General features: G+C 37.1%; 1 protein-coding gene and 1 long non-coding RNA gene across 3 annotated transcripts in view; one reads left to right on the top strand and one right to left on the bottom strand.

Annotated features, from left to right (window-relative positions):
• The window catches only part of LOC141378508 (uncharacterized), a 21,429-nt gene extending 4,517 nt beyond the window's left edge, over positions 1 to 16,912 (top strand). The window contains exons 1-4 of one of the 2 annotated variants that reach the window (XR_012393211.1): positions 5,317 to 5,392; positions 12,768 to 13,016; positions 13,087 to 13,914; positions 16,243 to 16,912. This is a non-coding gene — a long non-coding RNA (uncharacterized lncRNA). Of the gene's footprint in view, positions 1 to 5,316; positions 5,393 to 12,767; positions 13,017 to 13,086; positions 13,915 to 16,242 lie in introns of those variants that run through there. The other variant, XR_012393212.1, reaches the window with a different exon arrangement.
• The window catches only part of cdc5l (CDC5 cell division cycle 5-like (S. pombe)), a 453,211-nt gene that overhangs the window by 356,448 nt on the left and 78,054 nt on the right, over positions 1 to 18,709 (bottom strand). The window lies entirely within an intron of this gene.

Raw genomic sequence — 18,709 nt, 5'->3', positions numbered from 1 at the left:
TATCAATCGATGGACGTCTTCATTCTGATTGCTTGCCGCCAAACCGCGTCATAGCTCATTACCATAAAGTTGACTTCATTTCAACTCTCCTCGACGCTCACGCCGGCGAAGACGCGCCGCGCTGCTCCTCGCCGCGCTGCTCCTCGCCGCCTATCGCCGCCGGCTCTCATTGAAAATGAATGACTTCCGGCTACTTTGACGCTCTCACCGCTTTCGGTGTGAACGTACGGTAAGGAGAGAAGCCCAGACTTTCCTCTCCCCAGACACTTCCTCCAGCTCCTCCGGGGGGATCCCAAAGCGTTCCCAGGCCAGCCGAGAGACATACAGTAGTCCCTCCAGCGTGTCCTGGGTCTACCCCTAGGCCTCCTGAATTGTTTTCTGAAATCAGTTTATTACCTTTAAAAAAAAGCATGTGACCTTGTATGTGGGGGGAGGGGTGCAACCGAAACGGTTCTTTAATACAGTGGTTCCCAAAGTGGGGGTCGGGACCCCCCGAGGGGTCGCGGGGCAATGAACGGGGGTCGCCTGGTGATTTCCAAAAATCTATTTATTTTTATTAAACCATAAGAATTAACATATTTTATCCATAACTATACTGAAAATAAAAATAGTCGTTTATAGTTACTATATACTATATAGTTTCTATAGTAGCTTATAGTTACTAGTTCTATTAGATTGCGACCCCTGGGGTAATTACATTATATTAAAGGCAGCAATAGCGTCAGATGCATTTTGATTTTATAACATCAGGTTATACTTTCTGGCACATTTATAGCAATGACACAAATTTAATTGGTGTGTCTGCGTCATTGCATGCAAGGTTTCTGTATTTATAACCACCTCAGAGGATATTGGGGGTCGCGAGTCACTGGAATTGTTATTTTGGGGGTCGCGGGCTGAAAAGTTTGGGAACCCCTGATTTAATACAAGAATAACGAGCTGCTTTCAGTGGTATTTACACAAGCACATGTATTTTAATAGGCAATTAGAAAAATGTATTACTATTATTTAAATTAGAACACAGTATTATACTGTAGGATTACGGTTCACTGCTGGAAACCCTGCTGCCGTTATTTTACCGTTAAATTACGAGAGCATTTTTTTACAGTGCCAAAATAAAACAAATAAGACTTTCTCCAGAAGAAAAAATATTGTAGGAAATACTCTGAAAAATTCAATTGGGATGTATTTAAAAAAGAAAACAAAATCACAGGAGGGCTAATCATTTAGACTTCAACTGAATCTGTGGTCATACATTTATTGACAGCGAGTTGCAGGCGGCTCAGAAAGTGTTAAGCCGAGTGTACATTATCATCAATTATCCTGCCGGAGCGGTGCAGTGTATCACATGTGGATGTGTGCCGTGTGAAGGGAACATGAGTGTTATGTAAACTGTGCAATCTGAGAGCTCACGGTCTCTCTGCGTGCATCTGCGCATATAAGAGAAGCATTGAGGGCTGCGAGTGATAAAAGACATGCATCACTGGATCTTTGTGCGTCGGCCTGATCGCTTTACAGTGGGCAGCACAGTGGCAGCGGCCACGCGCTAATGAGAGCTGACAGACGTGACAGAAAGAAAATGTCACAGCAGAACTGTGAAAATAAACAGCTGCGCATGAGAAACCCAAGCTCAGAGCGTCTGCTTTCTAACTCAGGTACATTTAAGCAGCTTTAATCCCATTATGCTCATGAGCACAGACTGAGGAACTGTTTGAGATGCGTGACAAACATTTGAGGGGGAATATCTGAGGTAATTGGCAGTTTTGTTAAGTTTAAGTGTAAGTATATGCAGTGGCTGAAATGTTGAACACATCAGTGGCTCCTGCAGCCGTACAGCTGTACGCACTGTGTGTACCTACCATAAAGCCTCCTCTCCACTGCACATGACAAACGACAAGCGACAGACCGAAAGTCAATTTATTTCAGTCCGGGAGCTGTGTGGAGTTCTGATCATCTCCGTATGCGGAAAATTTGGATCCGATTTGAGCTGCGGATTCTTTAATAAAAAATAATAATAATTCCTTACATTTATATAGCGCTTTTCTGGGCGCTCAAAGCGCTTTACACAGTTGGCGGAATCTCCTCATCCACCACCAGTGTGCAGCATCCACTTGGATGACGCGACGGCAGCCATTTTGCGCCAGACCGCACACCACACAGCAGCTGATTGGTGGAGAGGAGACAGAGTGATGATATGCCAATTATGATATGGGGAGGGTTAGGAGGCCATGCCAGTGGGCAGATTTGGCCAGGATGCCGGGGTTAAACCCCTACTCTTTTTCGAAGGACATCCTGGGATTTTTAACGACCGCAGAGAGTCGGGACCTCGGTTTAACGTCTCATCTGAAAGACGGCGCTCACTGAGCAGTATAGAGTCCCCGTCACTATACTGGGGCATTAGGACCCACACAGACCACAGGTTGAGCGCCCCCTGCTGGCCCCACTAACACCACTACCGGCAGCAAACTAGCTTTCCCATGTGGTCTCCCAACCAGGTACTGACCGGGCGCAGCCCTGCTTAGCTTCAGTGAGAGACCATGTGAGAGTTGCAGAGAGCTAGCTGCCTATTTAAACTGCTGCGAATAGACCGTATGCGACCTGCCAACCGGATATGATGTATTCTAGTGTCGTCCAAGCAGTTCCGTGCGCGCGAGATTTGAAATACTAGTTTATTTGGTTATGTTTTTGAATCAGAAAAAGTCTATATAAAAAAAATGCTAATAATTTCGGTTTATAAATGTAAGTAATAAAGTAATAAAAATATAAATTTTTATGTTGTCACCACATTCCTTGCAATATTTTTTTTTTGCAATATTTTTTTTCTAGTATTCATTCATTCATTCAACCATGGTGAACGCACAGAAAATAAAGACTCTTGCTTTTGCACTCCTTTATTTCAGACACTGTAGCTGCGTCCCAAATCGCATACTTATGCACTATGCTACGCCATTTTGTAGTATAAATAGTGTAATAGTGTGTTCACACTGAAAACTCTAAAAATAATAAGTGCACTTTAATTACCCGGATGATGCACTTATTCAGCCGGTAAAATGAAGTGTGTCGTCAAAGTCCAACATCCAACCTAAAGTCAACCAAATATCAACGTCTAATGATGTTACAGCTTGATGATACATTGTGGACGTTACCACTTTGACGTCTGTCAGACGTTGGATTTTGGTTGCCATACCTGACAAATAAATGTCAGTATTTGAAGTCAATATGATGTTGGTTTAAGATGTTGGCTCGATGTTGGATTTTGGTCACTTTCTAACAACCTAAAATCAACCAAATATCAACATCCAGGGTTCTTACACCTTTTCCAACTTCAAAATCCAGCACTTTTCAAGCACTTCCAAGGGACATTTATATGCTTTTCTAGCACCTAATAACCATGGTTAAATATGTTTATATATGTTGTATGTACATTTAAATCCATTGTGCTACTTCAACTTACATTGTTGAATACTTTAGAGCAGGGGTGGCCAACCCTGTTCCTGAAGAGCCACCGTCCTGCAGATTTCAGTTGCTACCCATATCAAACACACCTGAACCAATTAATAAGGACCTGAACACCACGTGATAATTACAGGCAGGTGTGTTTGATATGGGTTGCAACTGAAATCTGCAGGACAGTGGCTCTCCAGGAACAGGGTTGGCCACCCCTGCTTTAGAGCATAGATTTATTGGGATAGTTCACCCAAAAATGATTAAAAAATAAATAAAAATAGTTGAGTTATTGGATAATATATGTATTGGAAGTATGTTTTTTAAATTAGTTTTTTTCTACCTAAAGTTGATATCTCAAGAAATGAGTTCAGAGTCAGATTTTGTTTGAGTGTAGTACCAAACTTCCATAACCAGTCGTTTATGATATTTCATGTGCCTTGTTATTTTTATTTTATTATTTTTTTACAGTCAGTGGATTGGCGTTTCAGGTGCAAAGATGCATTCTAGGTGAATGTCTCCTAAATACATATGAAGCTAATAGTGCCAAAACAATCTGAATTTGAATTGTGTTAGTTTGAATTCTTAAAAAACTGTATTCATACAGTTATCTGCAGTTGCCTACATACTCAATATCTGCAGTCTTTGAATTCAGAACCCCCCAAAAAAATCTGAAGTATGAAAATGTCTATAAAAATCTGACTTAAAAAATTAAGTTGTCTTAAATTTCAGCTGTTCAATAATCCAGTTAAGAAATTCAAATTCAAGGTAAGATATTCAAATTCAAATCAATTTTTAATAGCATAATATCAGTTTTATTAACTTACAATTGTTAATAATTCAATTTAACACAATTCGTATTCAGTTTGTTTTGCCGTATTATTAGCTTCATAAATTTGCGCATGCGGTGAACATTTTGTAATGAAAGCTGGTCGCACGACAACAATTTATGCACTCGCACATATGCTCCCAAATACATTTTGAGGTCACATAGATAAAATTGTGCACAAATGCAACCAAAACAGTCACAATTTTGAGCTCTGCAATTTCAAATTCAAGCAGGTTCAAGCACTTTGTCCAAAACCCAAGCACTTTTCTAACCTTGAAAACACTGTATTAAAAATCAAGCATTTTCCAGGATTTCCAGCACCTGTAAGAACCTTGAACATCAATTGACGTCGTTATTCCATATAAAAAAAAAAAAATTTTATCCTTAGATGCTGGCTAGACATTGAATTTTATTCACCTGACATCACAATCTAAATCTAACCTAATATTAATGTCTTATGACGTTGTGTGCCTGCTGGGCAATAACCAAATGCACTACAGAATGTTACGTTTACACACATCCACAAGTTACAAGTAAATCATCAGCTTTTGACTGTAATACTCACTACTCTTGAAAGGGATACTTTTTTTTAACTTATACTCTGAGTAATATTTACAACAGGTACTTTTACTCTACTTGCACTACATTTTTTGGCAAGTAGTGGTACTTTTACTTAAGTAGGATTTTTCAGTACTCTTTCCACTACTGATCACAGTTCAGCACTTACTAATGCATTATTAAAATAAAAAATTGAGCTTGTTATGATTAGTTAATGCAGTGTGAGTTAACATGAACTAACAATGGATGACTTGAAGAAGTAGCTAACATTAGCAAACATGAATAAATACTGTTGTGAGTATATTATCAGATTACTGGAAACATTGTAAATTGTGTCTTATTTAATTTATATTAGATGCAAAACAAATCCCAATTTCTATATTGTGAAGTGTTAACATTCTGTACTGTAACATGGTTAGGTTAGCAGACCGTTTGTTTTATGTGAGTGGAACCAATTTCAATATTGCCTCTGCTATTTTTATTTCAGGGAAAACAGCAGCATTTCAGAATATATTTGAGTTTCACATGAGGTCATAAATGAGCTTAAAAAAACAGATAATGGTGAGTAAACTCTATCAAAAACAGCTGATCCTTTAACTCCTTTAGGCTTTCTTCTCAGTTCATATGAAATAATAAATCTCTGAGATGATTCACTGAGTCCTTTCTGCCATTAGAGTGCATGAAGATGGATTTAATCTGATGACAGTTTCCACAGACGATCATTTTAGTGACTTTAAAACATATGCGTAATATATTGGATATAAACAATAATCATATAACATGTCTTAAAACATCCCGATGGTGTATCAGATAATGTGCAATATCCTCTGCGTGTTATTAAAGTCCTGTTAGAGCTTGTGTTCATCTGCGCTGAATGATGTTCTCATAATTGAACAGTCTTGAGTTACTGATCACTTTCATTTCATCTGGAAGGATCTTTGTGTTCAGTCTGCGCCAGAATACAAGACTTTAAAGGTCCTGTGAAAGTAAAATCTACTTTTTTAGATGTTAGTTTCAGCATGTTGGTAGTGTTCTCCACAACAGTGACAAAATTCACATGTAGAAGATTTAAGCCTGATATAAACATCCCAAGCTTAAATGCCTAAAGGGATCAACAATTTTTTACTTTGTACTTCAGTTTCTGATCAAATCTTCTGACTAATCAAATGATTTCTAGTGCGTGACAAGCCCCGCCCCCTTCAAGACACTTTTCATTTGATGCACTTGAGCTAAGCCACTCAATGGCAGAGCTGTAATAAAACTAAACGCTATTGGCTGTTTTTAAAGGGGAGGGGCTACACTATGTCCCACCCTCTCTTCATGTTTCAGTTAAGATTACGTCTAACATCGAATACAAATACTCATTTCAAAGCATTTCACTGGACCTTTAAAGGCTGCTGAAAAAATGTTGATCTGGTAAAGTGTATATGCGGTGCCATGTAGGATTTAAATCAAACTTTGCTTATCAACACATACATAAACACTTGTATATACGCCTTAAATTACTCGCTTATAAATCGGTGATATGATCTCTTCAGTTTATGCTTAAACAGCTTTAACGTTGTAATTGAATACCTTCCTTTTTAATATGAAAGACCTTCCTTTTACACTGAAATGCTTTCCTTTTAAACTGGAACACCCTCCTTTTACCCTGAAACGTCTTCCTTTCATACAGAAATACCTTCCTTTTACGCTCACTTTTACACTAAAACCCCCTCCTTTTAAATTAAAAAGCCTTCCTTTTGCACTAAAACACCGAGTTTGGACATGCCTGCTGTAATGCCTTCCTTTTACACTAAAATGCCTTCCTTTTACACTAAAACGCCCTCCTTTTACATTGAAACGCCCTCCTTTTACACTAAAAAGCCTTCCTTTTACACTTAAACACCTTCTGTTTACACTGAAACGCCTTATTTTTTACACTAAAACCCCCTCCTTTTAAATTAAAAAGCCTTCCTTTTGCACTAAAACACAGAGTTTGGACATGCCTGCTGTAATGCCTTCCTTTTACACTAAAATGCCTTCCTTTTACACTAAAATGCCTTCCTTTTACACTAAAATGCCTTCCTTTTACACTAAAATGCCCTCCTTTTACATTGAAACGCCCTCCTTTTACACTAAAACGCCTTCCTTTTACACTTAAACACCTTCTGTTTACACTGAAACGCCTTATTTTTTACACTGAAACGCCCTCCTTTTACCTTGAAATGCCTTCCTTTTACACTGAAACGCCTTCCTTTTACCCTGAAACACCTACCTTTACACTGAAACGCCTTCCTTTTACACTGAAATTCCTTCCTTTTAACACGGAAAGGCCTTCCTTTTACACTTAAACACCCTCCTTTTACACTGAAACACCTTCCTTTTACACTGAAATTCCTTCCTTTTAACACGGAAAGGCCTTCCTTTTACACTTAAACGCCCTCCTTTTACACTGAAACACCTTCCTTTTACACTGAAATGCCTTCCTTTTAACACTAAAAGGCCTTCCTTGTACACTAAAACGCCTTCCTTTTACACCGAAAGGCCTTCTGTTTACACTAAAAACTCCCTCCTTTTCCACTGAGAAGCCTTCCGTTTACACTGAAATGCCTTGCTTTTTTACTAAAAACTCCCTCCTTTTACACTAAAAAGCCTTCCGTTTACACTGAAATGCCTTCCTTTTACACTAAAACGCCTTCCTTTTCCACTGAAAAGCCTTCCTTTTACACTGAAATGCCTTCCTTTTATACTAAAAACTCCCTTTTCCACTAAGAAACCTTCCGTTTACATTGAAATGCCTTCCTTTTACACTGAAATGCCTTCCTTTTACACTAAAACGCCTTCCTTTTACACTGAAATGCCTTCCTTTTATACTAAAAACTCCCTCCTTTTACACTAAAAAGCCTTCCGTTTATATTGAAATCCCTTCCTTTTACACTGAAATGCCTTTCTTTTACACTAAAACGCCCTCATTTCAGACTGAAAAGCCTTCTTTTTACACTGAAATGCCTTTCTTTTACACTAAAACGCCCTCATTTCAGACTGAAAAGCCTTCCATTTACATTGAAATGCCTTCCTTTTACACTGAAACGCCCTCCTTTTACACTGAAACGCCCTCCTTTTACACTGAAACGCCCTCCTTTTACTCTGAAACGCCCTCCTTTTACACTGAAACGCCCTCCTTTTACTCTGAAACGCCCTCCTTTTACTCTGAAACGCCCTCCTTTTACACTGAAATGCCCTCCTTTTACACTAAAACGCCCTCCTTTTACAAAGAAATGCCTTTCTTTTACACTGAAATGCCCTCCTTTTACACTAAAACACCTTCCGTTTGCATTGAAAAGTCCATGACCATCCACATATGAAATCACTTGCATGTATGTATTTACACAACTAATTGTATTTACACGTTTGTGAATTTTATCATGTATGTTTGTACAAGTGTTATATTGGTATTTATGCACACTGCGTTTATTTATTTTTTATACAGGGACAATGTATACATGACATGTTGTGCCAGAGTTAGCTATAAAGCTAATTTACATCTTTAGTTTTTTAAACAAGTTTAACAATATAAAATAATAATAATAATAATAATAATAATAATAATAATAATAATAATACAATATTCTATTTATATTCATACAGGAGAATTTATACGTGCATATGCATAGATCAAGTTTCTATGTATATGTAATTATACAGGTTTGATTTCACGCAGTGAGTTTATGCATCTTCGTGTGTTGTTGTGGGTGTACATGGAAGGATCAAATTTATAAGTGAGTGTATGTGCAAATCCTTCAAACGACAACTCAAACACACCTTTCCTGATTTACTTATTTCTCTATATATTATTTATTATTCATTATATTATTTCAATCTACTAAAATGTCGATAAAAGTCGCTTTGTTAAACTGTAGAGTTGAATTTTCAATATCAAAAGTCGAAAGAGCAGAGATCAACATCCCATAATGCAATTCACAATCGTAAATAAATGAAAAACACACAACGTGAAAACTATAAAACCTAATGTTTACAGTATAGCCTATGGATATCTTTAAATCATACTGATACTAACATCTAAAAATCTTGATTTTATTTTCACGGGACCTTTGAACCCACGCTGATTAGCTGCTGCATCCTAAATACTTTCAGCTATTTTAATAGCATTTTTCTCGTTCCATGAATATCTGCTGTATAGAGTTGAGAGTGTGTGATGAGTAGAGCTGTGTTTGTCATTCAGACGACAGCGGCTATAAAACTGAAGACAGTAAGGTTTTTTTTTCCGACTCATCAAAAGTCCAGTGTGTGTGTGTTTGTGAGCAGGAAAGAGTCTAGATGGCAGCGATTGGGCGTTTGATTTATTGGCCAGTGTGTGAAATGAGGAATGTTGCCTGTGTCCTGCAGCAAACAGACTGTATTTCATATAAAAACTGACTTCAGAACAGCAGGACTCCAGTAGAGACAGTCTAATTGTTGTTTTGAAACAAGCAAGAATGCATAAAGAGTCACCCTACAGCTTTTATTCATTTTTAGAAACGTTTTCGCCCGTCTGTCCCTCCGAGAAATTTGAGTTACAAAACTGGAAAATCCACTGTGATGGTTTTCGGATGCTTGCAATTACTGTTACACGATGAGTAGTGTTTTATTGCTGAATAAAAATAGTTGCTCAAACATCGTAATGCATTTAAGTTGGACTGTATACTCTTTTGGGGGTCCGTTTGGAGCAGAGAAATCATTTATTTTTAAAATGTGTGTAATATATATTGTTTCAGAGCAACAACTTCCCTATATAAACAAGTGATATAGGCAAATGAAATATATGACATATAAGCTGGGCAGCACGGTGGCTCAGTGGTTAACAAGGTCACTGGTTTGAGTCCCAGCGGGGTCAGTTGGCATTTCTGTGTGGAGTTTGCATGTTCTCCCGTGTTGGCGTAGGTTTCCCCCGCAGTCCAAAGACATGCGCTATAGGTGAATTGGGTGAACTAAACTGGCCATAGTGTATGAGTGTGTGCATCAATGTGAGAGTGTATGGGTGTTTCCTAGTACAGGGTTGCAGCTGGAAGGGCATCCGCTGTGGCAACCCCTGATAGAAAAGAAACTAAGCCAAAGGAAAATGAATGAATGAATGAATAAAGATATAAGTTGATGTTTTGAAGTCATATATGCGACATATTTCTAAATATTGTAAAAAATGTATTACATAATTTTTTTCAGCCATTGGAATTACAAATATGTGCATATTTGTTCAAATGAATTAGCTATAATTGAATAGAAATGTTTATATATATAGTCACATATCAGATTTCTCTATGGGCTCATAAATCAATTCAGTCATTCATTCATTTTCTTGTCAGCTTAGTCCCTTTATTAATCTGGGGTCGCCACAGCGGAATGAATCGCCAACTTATCCGGCAAGTTTTTACGCAGCGGATGCCCTTCCAGCTGCAACCTCTGGGAAACATCCACAAACACACATTCACACACAATCATCCACTATGGACAATTTAGCCTACCCAATTCACCTGTACCGCATGTCTTTGGACTGTTGGGGAAACCGGAGCGAAGGCAGGGAGAACATGCAAACTCCACACAGAAACACAAACTGAGCCGAGGTTTGAACCAGTGACCCAGCGACCTTCTTGCTGTGAGGCGACAGCATTACCTAATGCGCCACTGCTTCACCCCTGCTCTGTTAACCATCACTTCTAAACTGTGGGGGAAACCGGAGCACCCGGAGGAAACCCACGCAAACGCAAACATGCAAACTCCACACAGAAACGCCAACTGAGCTGAGGCTCGAACAGCACTACCTACTGCGCCACTGCTTCGCCCCATGTTTGGAAATGTAAATGTAAATTTCAAACTGGCATAGATTAGAAATATAAAAAACAACCGACTTCAAACCTTTTTTTTTAATGAAAATGCTAGACTGCACAGTACCGTTTATATTATTTTACATGGTTTTTTTTCATCTAAAGAGTTTATATACATACAGTTGCAATCAGAATTATTAAAACCCCTTTGATTTTAATATATATATATATATATATATATATATATATATATATATATTTATATATATATATATATATATATATATATATATATATATATATATATATTTATATATATATATATATATATATATATATATATATATATATATATATATATATATATATATTTTTTTTTTTTTTTTTTTTTTTTTTTTTTCCAAATGATGTTTAACAGAGCAAGGAAGTTTTCACAGTATGTCTGATAATATTTTTTCTTCTGGAGAAAGTCTTATTTGTTTTATTTTGGCTAGATAAAAGCAATTTTTAATTTTTTTAAACACCATTTTAAGGTTAATATTATTATCCTCTATAAGCTATATATTTTTTTGATAGTTTACAAAACAAACCATCATTGTACAATAACCTGTCTAATTACCCTAACCTGCCTAGTTAACCTAATTAACCTAGTTAAGCCTTTAAATGTCACTTTAAGCTGTATAGAAGTGTCTTGAAAAATATATAGCCAAATATTATTTATTGTCATCATGGCAAAGATAAAATAAATCAGTTATTAGAAATGAGTTATTAAAACTATTGTTTAGAAATGTGTTGAAGAAATGTCTTTTTCACTACATTAAACAGAATTTGGGTAGAATAAAATAATAAACAGGTGGGCTAATAATTCAGGGGGTTTAATAATTCTGACTTCAACTGTACTTACAGTAAATGGTTCCTACATGACCAATATATATATATTTATAAAAAAAAAATACTTTAAGTATACTGAGGGTCAAATTTTTAAAAAATTTTAAACCTTTTTTTTGGTGAAAATACTAGTGGCCCAAGACTTTTGCACAGTCTGTATATAAATATTACAATCTAAAGTTTGTGCACGTACATAAATGGTTCCTAAATGACCAAAATGTATATTTTTATACTTTAGGTATATTAAGAATCGTATTTTGTTAAATGTCTTAAAATTAAGAATAAATAAAAAATATATACTTTGACTATAACACGGGTCTTATTTTGTTTTCTTTCTAAAAACACCTCGCTCTATAATTACAATTAATGACAAAACTTATGTTTGGAGATGTAAATCAATATTTCAAACTCACATAGTATAGAAAAAAACAGAAATAACCGACTTTAAACCTTTTTTTCTGGTGAAAATACTACACTATTGCACAGTGCGGTCTATGAATACTTTGGCTAGTATTTTTTTAATCTAAAGAGTTTAAATACATACACACACACACACATATATATATATATATATATATATACATATAATACTTTGGCTTTATTAGGGGTCTTATTTTGTTCGCTTTCTAAAAACTATCTCACTTGTGGGTCAAAGCAGTCTCAAATGCAATATGAAGGTATAAAGGTTAAAATTTTTATAAAAGTATTTAAAAACCATAATTAATTCTCCAGTTATAATAAAATATATCATGAAATACTGTGAAAAATAGCCTTGCTCTGTTAACCATTTATTCATTCATTGTCTTGTCGGCTTAGTCCCTTTGTTAATCCAGGGTCGCCACAGCGGAATGAATCGCCAACTTATCCAGCAAGTTTTTATGCAGCAGATGCCCTTCTAGCCACAACCCATCTCTGGGAAACATCCACACACACATTCACACACTATGGACAATTTAGCCTACCCAATTCACCTGTACCGCATGTCTTTGGACTGTTGGGGAAACCGGAGCACCCGGAGGAAACCGGAGCGAAGGCAGGGAGAACATGCAAACTCCACACCGAAACACAAACTGAGCCGAGGTTTGACCCAATGACCCAGCGACCTTCTTGCTGTGAGGCGACAACACTACATACTGCGCCACTGCCTCGCCCCGACTCTGTTAACCATCACTTCTAATAATAAGAGGTCTAATAATATTGTCTTCAACTGTATATCCATACATAAAACTAAATCTGCTGTTTCTCAGGGACGTCACTTCGCTGCGTTTGGACTGCGGAGACAAGCTGAAATCCCAGATCTGGATGCTCTCCATCAGGGACCCAATAAAGGCTTGAGTAATGAATGGAGTCCTTCCTGCACCAGACTTTTATTAGGCTGAGCTCAAATGCACCAACTCTCACCGTGACTTTCCAGCGCGCTCCGTCAATTTTAATGTTCAGCAGACTCCATGTCTCCTGACAACGGTTGCCAGATATTAACCGCACAGTTTGCGCAGGTCAGTTTTCATTCTGATTAGGAATTAGCTGTTGCTTTAAGACGTCTTATGCACTTCTGTATGACTTCAGATGCATGAAGAAACGTCGTCTCCAGTTGCGTCTAGCCTGTTGGATCAGGAGCGTCATCATGATATCATCGCAATCATCTGGGCAACAGGACACGGCGTCTACATCCAATGCTTTTTCTCAAAGCGAAGTGAGCAATATAATTTCTTGAACATTCCCATTTGATGTTGTTGAGGTCATGATTATGACTAGTGTCTTTAAATGGCGGCTCGGCTCTGAAACACAAAGCAGATTCTTGCAACAAGCTCATAAATCATCAGGGAAAGGTATTGACTAATATGGAGTCTCAAAGGGGGGCAGAAAGGCGCTTGGGAAAAGTTGTGAAGGCTTTAATTATGGGCTCGTAAAATGGGTAAGTCCTTGAAAAGTGGGAGACTTTTCTCTTTCTCTCTGCTCGGGTTTGCATAATCACGTTTTTTTTTTGACCACACTTTTCCCAATGCAGTGTTAGGTCAGATTTTGGGAAACTCGTTGGGTTAAAAGTGTGTCATTTAAATAGAATTTAAAAATTAACCAAACGTCGGGTTTTCCATATTTGACAAATGTTAGGATTGCCCAGCTTTTCTTTAGTGTGTAACATATTTGAACATGTGTGTACATAAACAATAAATAATAACTTGACTTTTAAGTTGATCATTTGGTATCAGAAGTGGCTTATATGAAAGGCAAAGGCCTCTGGATTATGCTTATTATACCAAAATAAAATATGATCATGCCTTGATTTTTAATTATTTAATTAGAAGAGTAAGGTCTGACTTTGCTTGCTTATAAGTCTATATAAATAAATATAAGAATATAAAGTCATGCCGCAGTGGAGACAGAATGAATATTGTGTCTGACTCCATCATGAGTTTGGAGGACTGCATCCATACATCTCTGCAATGACTCAAATCACTTTAATAAAGTCATCTGGAATGTCAAAGAAAGCGTCTTGCAGGACTCCCAGAGTTCATCAAGATCCTTTGGATTCATTGTCAATGCCTCCTCCTTCATCTTACCCCAGACATGCTCAATAATGTTCATGTCTGGTGACAGGGCAGGCCAATCCAGGAGCACCTTTACCTTCTTTCAGGAGCTTTGAATTGGAGGCTGTAGTATGAGAAGGAGCGCTATCCTGCTGAAGAATTTACTCTCTCAAATGAGTTTGTAATGTAATGGGCAGCACAAATGTCTTGATAACTCAGGCTGTTGATGTTGCCGTCCACTCTGTAGATCTCTCGCACGCCCCCATACTGAATGTAACCGCAAACCATGATTGTTCCTTCACCAAACTTGACTGATTTCTTTGAGAATCTTGGGTCCATGATGGTTCCAGTAGGTCTTTTGCAGTATTTGTGATGATTGGGATGCAGCTCAACAGATGATTCATCTGAGAAAATCGCAATGTGAGATAACGAAATAAACATTGTAAAATTGTGGACTAATAAAAAGGATTTTTTTTTATCAATTGGCTACAGATTCTTGCAACAAGCTCATACATTATCATGAAAGGTATGGATTAATATTGAGTCTCAAATGGGTTCAGAAAATCGTTTGGCAATATTACTGTAATATATATGCAGTTGAAGACCAAATTATTAGTCTGTGAAATTTCAATTATTTTCCAAATATTTCCCAAGTGCTGTTTAAGAGAGCAGAACATTGTCATAGTATTTTCTATATAGCATTTAAAGTATATGTATATATGTATATATATGTATATATATATATATATATATATATATATATATATATATATATATATATATATATATATATATATATATATATATATATATATATATATATATATATATATATATATATATATATACAGTGAGGTCAATAAGTATTTGATCACCCTGTGATTTTTCAATATCTCCTACTTAGAAATTATGGAGGGGTCTAGAATTTTCACCATATGTGCATTTCCACTTACAGAGACAGAATCTGAAAATAAAAATCCAGAAATCACTTTGGATTATTTTTAAACAATTTATTTGTAAATTTGTGTGTCAAATAAGTATTTGATCACTTGCTTTTCAGCCAGACTTCTTACCCTCAAAGACCTGTTATTTTGCGTTTAAATAGTCCAGCTACACTCTGCTCATTATTTAAATTTAGTAGCACCCGTTTGAGGTTGTTAGCAGTCAAAAAGACACCTGTGCACTCCACAATCAGTCAAAAGTCTAGGTAGCAACATGGGCAAAACCAAAGAGCTGTCAAAAGACACAAGAGACAAAATTGTAGACCTTCACAAAGCTGGAAAGGGCTACGGGACAATTGTCAAGCAGCTTGGTGAAAAAAGAACAACGGTTGGAGCAATTGTCAAAAAGTAGAAGAGGCTAATGATGACCGTCAATGTACCTCGGACTGAGGCCCCATGGAAGATCTTTCCTTGTGGGGTATCAATGATGCTAAGAATGGTCAAGAATCAGCCCAGAACTACACAGGAGGAGCTGGTCAATGCCGTGAAGAGAGATAGACCCACCGTTTCCAAGGCTACCATCAGTAATACATTAAGACATCATGGTTTAAAATCTTGCATCGCAAGGAAGGTTCCTCTGATTAAGTCAACCCATGTTTGAAGTTTGCCAGGGACCATCTGGATGATCCAGAGGAGTCATTGGAGAAAGTCCTGTGGTCTGATAAAAAAAAAAAACTTTTTGGTCTTAACTCCATTCATCATGTTTGGAGGAAGAAAAAAGATGAAATACGTTAACGCATGCAATTCATTTGAAATATTTAACGCGTCTAAAGAAATTAACGCAATTAACGCACTTCAACATGCAAAGAAATATGGATAAGACCAAGGAAGCACGTTTTGAAGGCAAGTTTCAGTATAAAACAATTAATGTCACATCACCAGGCTCTCCAGAGTTTCGTGCAATTTCGGGTGTTCCATTTTTAACTTTCGACTTCTGTTTAATGGAATTTGATATCGCATGGCGAACGAAAAGAAAAAACCTCCGCATTTTGTGACTCGGTGGTCCTTTAATGTAATCAAAAATGGCTGCTTACATGGTCGACTCTTAATAAGAGTATTATCTTTATCATATTAAAATCTGAGTATTGGTGTCTTATGTAAATGTACTCAGAAAATGCCAGATGATGTCGTGAGCTGTCAAAGACAGTGCATTACAATGCCTTTCAGCATGCGCCCTCCAATGTTTCTTGAAGTTTGAAGTTTCCCTCTTAAATGCAACTTTTGTAAGGTGTATGCTTCACGTTGTTGTGTCAGAATCCTTGTGAAATACAACCATACTTAACAATGCTTAGTTTAAGCAAATTTGATGAACGTGATCATGCGTGTTGAATCTGAAGGGAGATGCTCCAGCTGCCCTGTCCTGTGTGCGTTGTGTGTTTGCGTGCGCGTGCCGTGAGATTGCATTGCACTCTCAGCTCACATTATTCAAAGGTCCACATTGTTCCCCGATAATGTCAACAGACTGGACTGTTTTAGCAACTGGCTAAATGTAAAGGAGAATTAAGCAAAATTGTTTCTGCTTCATAATTAATGTTCTCAACTCACAGCAATACAACCTTTCAATGAGTGCAATTGTTTGTATTCAATACTTTATTGTTATTATTATTTTCCATATCTGCAATTCCTGTATTTTGACATTTTTTGCAGACCACTTAGAATCCAACATGGAAATAGTTTTTTTCTTTATTGTCATTGATTGTTTTGAAATTCAAATGGCTCTAACATGCCTGTGTTTTTATTTCTGTAATAAATATGGCTGTCAAGCCAGGATCTTGATGGTTTATTGTGGGTATGTTGTTTACATGAAGAAATCAGTGTTACAAGTTAAATACAAATTCTAATAAACAATTATATTTTGAATTTAAATAGTTTTTGTCTTGCGTTTATATTAATTTTACATTTGAATAGCCAAAATGACAAGTTTCAGTCTTTTAAATGTGATTAATCATGATTAATTTTCAAAAAAGTGTGATTAATTATTTTTTTAATCAATTGACAGCACTAATATATATATATATATATATATATATATATATATATATATATATATATATATATATATATATATATATATATATATATATATATACTAGAGTCAACTTATTTTTAAAGTCTGCCTGAACAACACATTGCTTTTATTTCTGATTTTTGATGTACTTCCAACTAAAGCAGAATATTGAATATGGGGAGCGGCTTTTCCCTTCGTAGCACACAGTAAGAGGGGAGTGGTCAAGGATATTAATACAGTTGCTATGGAAGCCATCAAACTGACTTCAATAGAACAATCGCCACTCCAAATGCTCAGACTTTGATTGAAGATTACCAAAACAAACCTTTTTTCAGTGGATTAACTAACACAAATTAATTATTCACCATACAAATAACCACATTAAAACATTGTTAATTTTAATTTATCATAAACCTTTTTATCTATTCGCTACAGATTCTTGCAACAAGCTCATAAATCATTAGCAATAGGTATTGACTAATATGGAGTCTCGAAGGGGGGCAGAAAGCCGCTTGGGAAAAGTTGTAAAGGCTTTAATTATGGGCTCGTAAAAAGGGTACGTTTTTGAAAAGACTTTTTTTCCCCCTCCTTCTCTCTGCTCGGCTCTACATGATCACTTTTTCCCTGAGCACTCTTCCCAAAGTGGGTGCAGATTTCCCATAAGTGACTCACATGGTGTAGCGCAGAAACAGCAGACAGTTGGAGCTTCACACCTCCGTGGCTAAATCAACCGGCCGGTGCGACTGGCAGGCGGAGAGACGTCCTGAGCAGGTGTCTGGATTTTCACATGTCGTGTCCCGAAAGAGTTCACCATCGGCTGGTTCCAAGCTCGCCGGGACTATCTGTCACATATCAAACCTGAACAAACACTCACGCTGAGCTCTGCGTAAGGTCATGTTGTCCGTTCCTAAGAATAACTGGCTGAATCGAGCGCAGTGTGGAGGAGAATCTGGAAAACTTTTTTGACGTCTGTCATCGCTGCATAAGCACTTCTACGTGATTCTCGGTTGGCGGAAAGAGAAAAGTAAACCTTTAGGGACAAACCAGTGGGAAAATAACCACCAAGCTGTTTTGTGTTTTAAAAACATCTAATAGACATCTAAACACAGGGCCGGAGTGGGACTCTTTTTCAGCCCTGGAGTTTCAAGCCTTAGACCGGCCCACCTCAGTTCACGACTGACTATAAAATAAGGTCATTTCCAATTCAGTTTCTAATTACACTATCACGTCTTTTTTTGAGAAAACAGCTGCTTTAGAACTTCAAATGTTCGACAACCCAAACAGTATTATATGTCTCAACAGTAAAAAAGAAAATAATAATTTACTCAGGCGAGGATCAAACCCGGGTCGGCGACGTTGTAATCTAACGTGCTAACCACTGGGCCACATCGGTTGTAGAATGAGGTGTGACTTATAACATTATGAACCTGCAGACTGGTTATATATGAAAAGAGCTGAGAGCTGTATTAAATTAATGAATAAGAAGGCTGTGGTCAAGTAAATAAATTAATTAATTTAAAAAGTGTGACTGCTTAGAGCAACAGATTCTGGAGCTAGGGACACCGGCCCTCGCGGCCAAAAAACGGACCGGCCCACCAGGAATTCTCCCGGTCCTCCCGATTAGCCAATCCGGGCCTGTCTAAACATACAGT

Source organism: Danio rerio, chromosome 17, assembly GCF_049306965.1.
Source record: "Danio rerio strain Tuebingen ecotype United States chromosome 17, GRCz12tu, whole genome shotgun sequence".
Classification (NCBI taxonomy): Eukaryota; Metazoa; Chordata; class Actinopteri; order Cypriniformes; family Danionidae; genus Danio; species Danio rerio.
This window is presented reverse-complemented; position numbering and strand designations above follow the sequence as displayed.